The 12698-nt window shown below is 39.9% G+C and overlaps 1 pseudogene; it reads right to left on the bottom strand.

The window, feature by feature from the left end:
• Nucleotides 1–8371, bottom strand: part of LOC122139865 — a 55134-nt pseudogene extending 46763 nt beyond the window's left edge.
• Between the last annotated feature and the right edge of the window lie 4327 nt (nucleotides 8372–12698).

Below are 12698 nucleotides of genomic sequence, written 5' to 3'. Positions count from 1 at the left end.
GAGGGTTTAAAAGCTTCGGTCTTGAAACAAGAAAGCTCAACTTCTTTGAAATAGCAAATGCATGTGGAACTTGTAAACCTGTTAAGTCAAAATCACAAAAACATTACGCAGCTGATTACATGTAGACATCATTAGGGCTTGTTTGTCCAGACACAGATTAAGCCCAGACTTAAGACTGATTTTGTAACAAACTATCCATTCGCATTTTGTCCAAGACTATAGATTTTAGCTGTCTGGGAAACCCTCTTCTCTTAGGATGTTGTTTACAGATGCAGATTAAGTTCAAGTACATACCATAGTACATAAAGGATGTAATCATCATAGGCTTCTCCCACCAAGTTAGATGCACACACAGCGGTATGTTCCGTGGTAGGACTTTTTTTTTTTTTTTGTTAAGGTTTTCGATGAAGAGATCAGAGCGAGTAATCCCCGGCGTGGGAGGGAAAATCACATCCACTTTGAGCCAGTGAATGTGATGAGGCCTGTAAAAATCAGAGTAATCATTTAGTGTCAGTGTGAAAATGCTCAGAACAGAGGCAGAGAGAAGAGAATAATGGCTTTATTCAGGAAAACTTTAGCACTGCTGTAAAATCAACACCTGTGCAAAACAAACGAACATGATGACTATCAAAGCTCAGCTACAAAGTCTTGTTTTCGTATCACATATGGGCTGATTTCTATTCTTTTTTTATTAACTGGATAAATTTAATTATAAACTGAAATCTAAATTCCAAGTATCTAAATATACTATAATCTATCTATCTATCTATCTATCTATCTATCTATCTATCTATCTATCAAAACAAATACAAAAAAAGTATGAAATATCAACACCAAACCATGTACATATTTGCATACCTGACTGTCTATCTGTGTTATTCTTGTTATCATCTATTATTATCTGCATGATAAAGCAACCAAACAAATTTATATGAAATGAGTAAGTGGCCTGAGGGGTCCCAGCGTTGGACTCACTGCGGTTTTCCTTTAGCTTTGCAGGTCAGCTCGAGATTTTCCCCTTCTTGGTCAAACCCTCAGGGAATTCTACCACAAGCTGCACTGTTTTTTTTTCTGGGGGGTTGGTTATCTGTGCATTGGACACAACAAAGACACAAACACAAACTCATTTCCAGTTGCACTGCAGTACATTGATTCAGCCCCCGGTACCCTTATTGATTATATCTATCTAATTATCATTCTAAGGCACATTACCTGCCTCTCAGTCTGATTAGAAAAAACATCCCCAGCAGGTTTGGACATCAGTTGTTCATTCACATTTACGTTCATGTGTATTATGCATTCATGCTTAATACAAAGACCTGTATAATGACAAGGCGCAGATCTTTGCTGCTCTTCTGGGCTATACTTTTCATGCTGCACTATATGTTAAGACAACCGTAGGGTGAGCCTAAAGAGTGCGACATGACAGTACGTGATTTTTATAGCTGGGTAAAGCGGTGTTGTGTTTTTTGGAGAAGGAGACACTGCTATGAATTTAAACACGTCAATTAACAGTACTGTAAAATGTGTTTTTTCTTTTTCTCTTTCTATCTATGTTAGTCAAAATGTCAAGCTGTTACAGTTTTGAGCTGATCCCTCCTGCCTTTTTCTCTACAAGGTCACCCTGAGCAGTCAGCTATCTGAATAAATTAATATTCTGCCAAGATTACAAAAGGGTAGGTTAACCTTTCCAGGACTTCCCGCGCCACACAAAAGCGTGCGGCAAACACTCTTAATCAATGCATTATTTGGGGCGTACCGATTTCATGCTTTATGCAATAACAAGAAAGGGTCTGTTTTAATTAAAGCAAATGCCTAGACCTCGGCCGGGTTAAAAGGAATAGTTCACTCTAAAATGAATTTCCCGCCATTATTGACTCACTTGATTTCTTTCATCCAAAATCACGTGACTATTTCCTTTCTGTTAGAGCAACTAAAAAATGGATCTTCTCCAATTCTAGTGACCACTGACACAATAAGCATTAAAAAAGCACCATTAGAACAATCATATGATTCATTGGACTATACTCCACATCTTTCTGAATCCACGTAGTATCTGGGAAATATTTAACCTCTTATTCACATAATCATCCGCTCCCAGTGAGCTGTGAACACTGAACGCGATCACTGAGTTCAAACTGATTCATGAACAAATTGTTCAGTCTGAATAGAAATGGTTCATTGAAAAGAAAATCGGCTCACTGAAAAATGAGTTGTTCATGATCTGAACTCGGTTATCAGGTTTTAGCTCACTGGAAGGGAGGACTGTCAATCAAACAAAAATTTCAGCGTGTTTCAGTAATCATGTACCACTTTACTGCTTAACAGCTGTGTGTGGTCACTAAAACCTGTAATTTATGGAAATCAGCTGCATGGAGATGCTTAAAAATGTGAATATAGGCCTTAGTCAGGCTACATTTGACAGGAATTAAATGAGGCTGTGATGACTGAAGTACAGTGCAATCAATGGATTTATACTGTTGTTTATAACATACCGATTGTTCAAACTGACGGAACCATCTTTCTGGAAAAAACACTTGTTAATAGACAAAAAAAATCCATAAAAACAGTTTTGAAAGTTGTGAGTTAGTGAAAATTACCATGAAACAAGTTCACCCAAAAATAAAAATTCTACCATTAATTACTCACTCTTATGTTGTTCCAAAACCCATTGATCATCTCCGGAACACAAATTAAGATATTTTTGATGAAAAGCTTTCTCACCCTGCCTAGACAGTAACACAACTAACGCATCCACAGTCAAGCCCCAGAAAGGTAGTAAGGACATTGTTAAAATAGTCATTGTGGACTAAAATAGTCCCTTACAGTAGACTATTTTAACAATGTCTCTCTAACCTTACTGTGCCTTGAATGTTGCGCAGTTGGGGTTGCTGTCTATCCAGTGTTCCTCAGATTTAATCAAAAATATCTTAATTGTGTGTTCTGAAGATGAACAAAGGCTTAACAGGTTTGTGAATGAGTAATTAATGACATAATTTTCATTTTTGGGTGTGAACTATGACCTTCTAATATAGTGTGCTATTGTAAAGACAGTAAGTCTATCCCTCCACAGCCTCGTTTTTATCACTGTTAAATTCAATATAGCATGAATATAGCATAACATGACTAAAGTCTATTCCTATAAGCAAATATCTCGGCTTCACTCGTGTTAACTTCTCTATAAACGGTCTAATTGTGGAACGAAAGGTTCAACGTCAATCAAATTGCTGCTTGAAGATGCTTAAAATGATTCCTTTTGTGTTCCACAAAACAAAAAAACGTGTGACATTAGGGTGAATAATTTCATTTTGGGTGAACTATTCTTGCCTTGGCCCTCACTCCTGTTCATTTCCTCATAAAACGGTCTAATTGTGTACAAAAGGGTCTTTAGTCATTACACGTCAGTCAAATTGACTCTGCATGCAGGGGTGGGAAGATTAAACCACAGCTATTTAACAGCTGAAAGGTTTTCCTCATCTTGAGATGACTCAACACTGCACTTCCAGGTATTTTCTGGGCCCCCCCTGGAAGTCCTTCCACGGCTGGGTGGTCAATGATGCAGATGAACGGAAAACTCCATCGTCCTCCGTTAGAGACGGTGAGCCTGAGCCCGGCTGGTGACAGTGAACATCCTGTCGTATAACTCCTCGACAGTCGCCTCACCTGGGAACGGCCGAAAGAAAGTGACATGTCAGCCATAACAAAAAAAAGCGAGCGATCTCTCCATCCCGGCCTGCCATAATAACACTGTGTCACCAGAGAGGGAGGATGGTCACAAGGCAATGATACCGTCACCTCCAGACAAATTTCACATTCATTTATTGTGGGCGAGACAGGTCTTTTGAGGGCCACACCGAGCAGTCATGCTTAATACAGCACGTGTGGTAGGGCACATTCTGAGCCCGTGTGGGGACGTCCAAACAATCACAAACAGGACATAAAACACAGGGGTTGCATGACAGGTTGTTTCACCATGTCAAAAATAAAATGCTTGTTTATTAGGGGTTTGCAAACTTTATTGATTTATCAATGAAATGCGCTAGGACTATCTGGTTCGCTTTGCTAGTCCAAGGTGGTTTAAACTGGCTCTACCAAGTTGGCCAAGCTGGTGTTGACTTATATATAGGTTTAAAAGGTATGTGAATCTCAAGATCTCATGGACTAAATTGCATAACTGGTTCAAGTTTTGGTTGATTGGTGGTATTTTTTTTTTAATGAGCTGAACCTTACAGCCCATTTTTTGTACTATTTACAGTGTATGACTCAAGGTGAAATCACCACCTCACAAATAGTTTTGTTTGATTTCGCCTTGATGAGATTGGGCTGAGTCTGGTCACATTTACTGGTGGTTTTCAAGCACAAAAGTTCCATGGCCAACCAATAACACGTCATTTCAATAGGAATCGATGCAATTGGGGCATTTCGCTTGAGGTCGAAAGTTTTCCTCATAAAGATTTTGCAATGGTGTTTCAAGGTTTTCACGGTAAAACAATCATTCGGACTTATGTACAGAGTGCTGGGGAAGGTTGACTTTACAAATGTAATAGGTTACAGATTACAAGTTACACTATTTCAAATGTAGAGAACCTATTTCAATTACTTTATTACAGTATGTAACGATTACATTTGATTGACTTTCTGTTACTTTTCTAAAATCTCTAACGGAATCTTTTCAACTGTTAATCACTTTGAAAACAGGGTTAACCGTACAATCAGGTACGTAAACAACTACCTACAGACTGTGAGAAATACTGTAGTACTTGAATTAAGATGTATAATAATTTAATTTTAAAGCCACATCCACAAACAAAATCTAGGGACTTTAGAACCTCTTTTTAACTTTGAGATTCATGGCTGAAATGAAGATTTTTAAATGCATTAGATAAGTTTAATATCTATTCTACTTTTTTTTTTGAATCAAATCTTTGCATAGCTATGACAGAAAACACTGGCACGCTAACAATGCCTTGGAAAAAAACAATTAATCTTCAAAAATAAAGCATATACATAAAACCAAATTGAATAAAAAAGTTATTAATAAACACGTGTCCTATTCTGTGTCCTAAAAACTCCCCAACACTGCGAACATAATAGGCTGCTTTGTTTAAAAGTGAGTTGTGTGAGCGGTGCTTCATACAACTATTATTGCTATGACAATAGATAATTTACATTTTCTTGTCAACAAATTTCACCGAAATTGACTGCAAACAACCTGTTGCACTACAAGCTACATGACATAGCTGTTTCCAGCTTTTAAGATAATATTATTTTTTTTTTTTTTATAAACAGTACTCAAAATCTAAAATTTCTGAAAATGAATGCTGCAATCTAATATGTTTAGTAGAAAACAACATAAAAACTCAGCTGAGACTTATTTATATGAAACAGTGCTATAAATTTAAATATCTTAAAATGTCCTTTCAACAAATATCAAGGTAATTTCTAATACTGTTGGTGTTTTTGTGCACCTGTTTCGACTAAACTCTTTTGGTAGGAAAATGTCTTTATCTGCCCTACTGAGGCATTCATATGTTGCAGGTGCTGAACTTAATAAAGAGCTTGTTAATCGCTGGCAAACGAAAGGATGCATTTGCAGGGTTGCTTCAATTGATTGCAGGTAAATATTCTACTTCATCCAGTGCTCTTTTAGTCCTCTGTGTTTTAAAATAGTCCTTTTACTGTCTTAATAAACGAGAACTGCTTCAAACGATTCAGTGTGTGAGCAAACTGGCTGAAACATGGCCTTGATTGTTCAAATACTGAGAGAGAAAAGGTAGACGAGGCTACCTTGCTCACCTTCACAATATAGTTTTTGTACTGATATTAAAATGACATGCTACAACAATCTTGGAGACTAATAAAACAAAAAATAAATCAAAATAAATACAAAGATGGAAAAACCGATTAGATGAAAAATGGAATACTATTTAAATAACTTAAAAACGTAAAAGTACTGAAATCGGTGATATTTATATAACAACGATATACCTCCTATAGTGTAGTGATATCATCCTATATACACGTACCAGTAACAAGATCTAGCACTAGTTATACATGGATGGTCAGGACATGTGACCATGATGAAACGTCAATTAAAAGCACGCTCTAGCGGTGTAGCTGCCATGTAGCGTTATTACTGACGCCCATAACATGTTAGCCCTCATCCTAAGACAAATTCCTAAGAACTCAAGGGCATTGAAACATAATTGCAGCATACCAAGTATGACGGTTTACGGTCCTTGTGGACCTACTGAAGTGGTGCAATAATTACAGCTTGGATCTTAACCTAATAGCTCAACTCACTCTTCTCCGCCTTTCAGCGCAATATCTTGGACCCTTTTATCAAACAACATTACAGCAGCTATTACTTTGGATCTACCAATAGTACTTTGTATATATTCCTGAGTTCGTTGTGGATTATGGGTGTCTTTCATTTCATAACCCTTGGCCTCAATTCATAGAAGCATTCTAATTTGTAATTGACTAATTTGGTAAAAAAAAAGTACTCATGGAAACCATTTCCCCATAATAGGGAAATGATTGTTGTTCCCTCATATTCGCGGTACTAAGGCTGTCCTTGGCGTGAAGGTTGTTCGCGATGTTCAGGGTGCAGAACGTTTAGGCTTATCATATCACGTCGGTGATAATTGACGTTTTGGTAGGGCTGACAAATCAAAGGGAGGGTTGAGTCGAAGCGAAGGTGTGTTCTTTACCTTCATATAGGTAGTAATGGTCCGTCCATTACGAGTCTTTTACCCTCGATGGAACGGGGTGGTGGGTTGGGTACGAGGGGGAGCAATCCCGTACGTCTAGAACCATTGACGCTGACCATGAGCTGAACACAAAAAAATATAACTAGGGGTGGACACAAAAAACACAGCAAAAACTCCTACACCATAACTTAAAACATGGCACACAGTACGTGCACGTAATGACCAGTTACGTGGTGGCTTTAGCAGCGGGCGAAAATCACGACACAGATATGACATAGGCCACGGTCTCTGACATAGTACTGTTACACGCCCACTGCTAGATTAATGAAGCGGCTGACGTTTTGTAAATCCAGAAACAAGTGAACAAAACACCCAAGCCTTAGATTCTGTTGAAAGGCAGCCATATCATACCATCCATGATATTTCACTCTGTTAACAGTCCCCGGACAGAGAGAACTGCCCTTCTCGAACTGGGATTCAACAATCCCCATCCTGCTAGCCGAACTCACGTCAGAAGAACAAGCCCTGATTTCTACTAGGAAGCACTCTAACACCACCTGCAACATTCCCCCCTACAGTGTCCACTACGCAGCCCAAGCCCGGACCCATTAACCAGCTCAGACCTAATAGTGGGGTCAGCGTTATTCCTGTAGCATGGGGAGAGGTAACTTTGGACGGTTCTTATGCTCAAAACTACTATAAAATTTCATCCTTGATCTGAAGAGCCACCAAAAACACAGAAACCTGCGCTGTTTGATGAATCGTCACACCTACGGCAATTCACCGTACAACCTCTTCTCCAGCCACCGGTCAACAGTCTTAATTACAAGTGCATTTAATCTCGATCCAAGGACCGATGTCACGCAAGAAAGAGACATTCCTGAGGTCGAACATCAGTGGAGGTGGAAATGTAAGGTCCGCAGTCCAACCATCAATGAACACCTCTACAGTCACAGTTACAATCACGCAGACTGTGTTTGCTGAACAGCTCCTGATTCGTGGAGTCAGACCTTGGCAGGGGACTTGGTCTCCTTTAATCCATTTGATGGGTGATTGCAGTTTGCTGGCCCATTGGCGGTGCAGGTTATCTCGGTCCCATTCCCCTCGCTGCACAGATTGTTCCGCGCGGTACTCTACAAGATATTGGGGTTTTGCCTGGAGGTGTAACTGGCAGAGAGATCAACGTTCAGCAAGAGTAAGATGTGAGACTAGCGCTATCAGCGATCGCGCGCTCAATGCAGTTTTTTACATCTGTGTGGCTCACCTAACCAGGACGCTAAAGGATAGCTTATTCTTTCCAAAGATCCTGCACCCATTGACTATAGCAGCAACTCTCAATTCGGCAAATAAAGCGCAACTGATGGATCAGGAAAAATGCGTGTGTACGTATCCTACAAAATGCTATCTGAAAACTCCCCATGTATAGTCGTCAGATTATTGTTTGCCGATAGAACCTACGACAAGTCCTCACAGACAATTGAGTGCTATGGGATGTGTCTCGCGTGCTCCCCACCACGGCATTGTATGAGACACAGTAACGGTAAACCAGCCATAGACCTTCCCTGACGCTTTCCTCACCAAGCCGTGTTTCTACACTCAGACTCACACTAAAAACATTGTAGGAGGCGTATTGCCACTGTCACCTTTGGATTCCTCATTATTCACTGTGGTTTTTGTATAAGTTACTAATTGTTAGTGTGCAGTAGAGTTCTGTTGTGATAATATGTTTGCCTGTAATAATATCGCTCTTGACAATACACAATATAGAAACAGAGATTGGTATGTTTTGCTCTTACCTCTACCACATTAGTGACAGCACCATGCTTGATAACGCAATGGATACATAATGCAGATATCTCGTAGATTTAGCTAACATCATAAGTTCCGTTTAACTATGTTTATTCTACTTTTAGATAGGATTACTCTCTGTAGTGTCCGAACTTGTTTCTAAATCTTACTGTATTGATAGAAAATAGCCTAAAGCAGCAAGAAAATACATTCCATACCCTCTTTTGAAAGCAAAACACTTCATGTGACTAATGCATTACGCATTTTACATTATAATCCGGCGTTTATCCAACACTTCTAGGCTTAATGGAAGCCACTGTGCAGTGTGGTTGGTACTCTGCAGGTTGGCATCTAAGCTAGGCGTAAGTCATAATCATGAGACACGTAAAAACAGACAAATTATTTGGATGTCTTTGTGCACCATTATAGTGCCATCGAACTGTCAAACATATGCTCAGTGGTGGGTGGGAAGCGTTGTTGGACAAATTTTCAGTGAAAGATTAACGGCTTCCCAAGAAATACTGGTCAATACGAGCATACGGACCCGGAAACATGACATGCACAGAAAAAAAAAATACCAAATAAATTGATGCGCATGATTTACTACTAATTCATTAACGTCCCTACAATGTAACTACAAATCCCTGCACAACGTGAGTTACCAGCACGCTGCCGCCTTATTTTTTTTTGTGGTATTTTTGATTTTTTTCCCCTGATTTAGTATTACGTTCACTGAGACAGTGCTTAAACCAGCTGTGACCAAACGGGCCTTGTCTTCTTTTTTTGTAGCACAAAAGCGAGGGAGCGAATTAGAATGGTCCCGTAAACCAGATTAGTAAATCGATTGCTACCACCATGTTAGGATAAACTGCGATTGTCTGCCTGAAAAATACTATTTAAGTTGAAGAGTGAACGCATAAGTAATCGTGTGGCACGGTGTTTTATGTACATTGATGCCGCAGAAGTAAATTGGTAATTCGCGCCGTAGCTGAGTTTGGCAGTGTACTAGACCAATTGCTACGTTTGTGTGCCATAAAGCCAATGTTTCCATTTCGGCGCTCAAGCTTGTTTAGTCATGTGTGCGCGAGGCACTCTGTTTGTGCCAAGAAGACAGAGTGTGTGCAACGTTGGCCGGTCATCTGGTCCTGCGCGGCCTCGCACCACAAAGAATAAGAAAGTAAGTGCCGTCTGAATAGGTGTTTGTAAGTTGGTGTGAAATATATTATTGGGAATCACGTAAGTTTCATACACAGATGTTGAATTGATAATGCCTGGTGTGTGCGTTAATGTGCTGCTTTCTTCCCCATAACCACGGAATGAAATTGCGCTCACACAAGCTATGGTCGATCTGGGATTTCTGGATATCCCTAGAATACGTAAGCCCAAGAGGGGGGGCGTTGTGATAACAGGTGTCGAATTGAAAATAAATAGGGGTACGCGGGTCATGAGACTATAGTCAGTAATACTTCAGCTTATAAAACCAATACCTGTTGTGAGAGCGGGGCGGGTGGTGTGGGGGTTTCTGCCAGCAGCGATAGCAAGCACTAGCTTGGTCGTTTGGTTGTTTTAGTGGCGGGACGTTCTTCTCTGTAGCCTGGGCAGCGATAGACAAAGATAACAGGCCAGCCAACGCTGAAGACCATCCTAATTCTGGGGACAAGACAGGATGCTGGCACCGCTGGCGTTAACGCTCAAGAGGGATGTTTGGAGCCGTATACTTTGGCGCGTCTTCCCGCGGCGCGACCAAGCCCCTTCATTCAGCTCAATTATCGCATGCCATGAACAGCAGGTCGCGCTAGACCGTGTAGGCAACAATTTCTAAAATGGTTTTTCGAGTTTGTCTTACTCGACAGCATTCAGAGCTGCCTACCCTACAGAAACATTAATCTATATTTTGATGGTCTCATTGTGTGTTATTTGGACAGTGTAAACCGCGACCCACTCCACTCAACTGACGAAGACATGACAATTTAACCTCCATGTCCTCCACCTTCTTCATAGCCACATTAGTCTCGTATGGTGCTTTTGTCTGCGATGAGCCAACTAAGCGTCTGTTCGCTTACGAAGAGCTGGGCCATTTTGAGGCCGCTCCCTTTTTGCTATATAATGGCTCAATAGGAGGCCGCCTCATGCTTAGGTGGGGCAGCTCGTGCTTCACTTAGGGGTTAATCTAGCGTTCAACAGACGTACTCCACAATGTGCTGTGCACAGACGGAAACGCCTATATTCCATCATCAAAACTCGTCATCAGCCTCACTTTAATCGTTAAGAGAGCACAATATCAGATGTCCATTCACACCAAACTTCATCCCCATAACGATGAAGTCCAACGCATAGTCGGTGGGTCTACCGAGTGGGGCTGCATGCGGAAGAGGGGGGGCTACAACAGACTCCTCACTGAAATTCAAGCCCAATCAAAAAAAATCGAACGCAACGTTAAAGAGGAGCATAAAGCAACAAAACTTGGACAATCTGGGGGGTACCGGGGTTGGTATGCACTTTGTCAACAACCATAACAAGAGGAATTCAGATCAAGTACGCCTGCCATACAAAGCAATGTCCTACTACAATATCAGATAGTCTCTAACATCTGTGTCACTTTTATGTTTTGGCCTTGTGGGTAGCTACTGCGGGAGCAAGCCGCCGGGAAATGCGCATAAGAGTATTATTGCGTTTGATACATGTGGGTCATGAGTCTGGGCATTCATACTAGACACCAGCTTCAATGGAGTGTGAAGCCGAATCAATGATTGGCTAGGAAATCGATAATGCCGAGTGTGGAGTGTGGGGGGGTTAGGGCCTGATTCTACCCCAAGAAAATAAGACCCAAAATACCTAACCCCACAACGCACATCGGTCGCAATAAATCAAATGCGTAATAAAAAGCTTCTCCAAATAAAACTGAATCGTCGAGGTTTGTGCTATTATAAGCTGGCACACATCACGCTACCCGCTAACCTCAATACTGAAAAGAGTGTACCACTAATGGGGACACACGAACCACAACAGACAAAGACTCACATAATAGTCTGCTGAGAATGTTACCCCAAACACCAGTAAAACGGACAACACGACTAGTTCCTTACACACGCTGAGCGAAACATAAAGAGTGGAGGCGTCACGACGACGATGGACGATGAGTAGGAGGTAGTTGTCACGAATCAGTCTGCACTGAGTATGCGTACAAGCATAAGAGATAGCCGTCAATAAACAAAGAAGTTCATGTTGAAATATGTAGTAAGATGAAATGCTGGCCTGGTGTGGTTTGTACTTCCTTTTATCCGCCCACTGAAATAGCTCCACTAACTAGAATCAAAAGTGATTAAGCTTTGTTCACTCTGTTACTGCTCACTCTATCACTTCTGTATTATTTTCAAGGATTATATGGTAAGCGCCTGCCGGTTTTGCATAAGCGTTTACGTTTCCACTTGAGAACACTTGGCTGTTTTAAATGTAATTTTCCTTTCCTCTCATCATCAATATTGTTTTCCATCACCATTTCCCTTCTTTAGCGCGACTTCTATAAAACACAGTAAGTAAAAACTTGTCTAATGCATATACAGTTATATCAATAAATACTTTAAAGTTAATTCCGATTTGATCTATATTACGAAGTATTTTCAGCCATGTTATGTAATTTTGTTATTGTCTTAATTAAATTGCAAATATTTCGTTTGTTTTTAAATGTTCTTTTACAAGCTTGATACCATATTGTTTCAAGCACTAAATTAAGTTTAACAAATATGGCTTTAAATGTGAATAAACAATGGTCATGTCATCAGAAAGTTTCCGGTGTATGGAGAATGTTGCGCCATTTGCTTTGTTGCTTGTTTGTTTTCTATCCCCTACGACTTCAAATGATATTTCTAAATGTATATAGTTTTACTATCATTCCCCATCACTACATGACTAATCCTTATTATAAACAAAATTGTATAGTAAAATGCCAATTCAAAAAAATATTTAAAATAATATAAAACTGAATAACTGTGTCCTCCTCACTATACAAACCACTACTAATATAAAATATACTTTAAAAGACGTTTCCATCTGATCCATATATATAAAGTCCTAAGAAAATGGGTGTTAACGGCACTTTTCAATCTGTTTATGTAGCTTTATTTTATTTTTTAAATTTATGAATCAAATTATTAAATATGATATAGTATTTTGATGAGAATAATTAGTTAAAAATAT

Source organism: Cyprinus carpio, chromosome B15 (assembly GCF_018340385.1).
Source record: "Cyprinus carpio isolate SPL01 chromosome B15, ASM1834038v1, whole genome shotgun sequence".
In the NCBI taxonomy this organism is placed as follows: Eukaryota; Metazoa; Chordata; class Actinopteri; order Cypriniformes; family Cyprinidae; genus Cyprinus; species Cyprinus carpio.
This window is presented reverse-complemented; position numbering and strand designations above follow the sequence as displayed.